Source organism: Motacilla alba, chromosome 5 (genome assembly GCF_015832195.1).
Source record: "Motacilla alba alba isolate MOTALB_02 chromosome 5, Motacilla_alba_V1.0_pri, whole genome shotgun sequence".
NCBI classification, from domain to species: Eukaryota; Metazoa; Chordata; class Aves; order Passeriformes; family Motacillidae; genus Motacilla; species Motacilla alba.
This window is the reverse complement of record NC_052020.1, coordinates 16,403,010-16,403,321: the sequence shown is the minus strand read 5'-3', so window position 1 is coordinate 16,403,321 and position 312 is coordinate 16,403,010.

Genomic DNA, 312 nt, shown 5'->3' with positions numbered 1-312 from the left:
GAGCCGTCCTGCGCGTGCGCTGTCCCGCGCTGCGGCCGCCGCAGCGGAGCGCGGCACTGCGGGGCCGCCGCGGCCGGTAGGGGGCGCGGCGGCGCTGCGGCGGAGGCGGGGCGGGCGCGGCGCCTCAGGCCGCCATCTTGTGCCAGGGGCGCCGCTCCCGCACGCCCGGAGCGCCCCGCGGACAGGGCGCGGTGTGCGGGGCGCTCCCCGGCCCTCTGTGCCAGCCGTGGCGGCCGTGTGGGACAGAGAGCGGCTCACTGCCTGGCCTGGCCCTAGTGGCTTCCCAGAGCTTGCTGATGAAGCGCAGCCCTT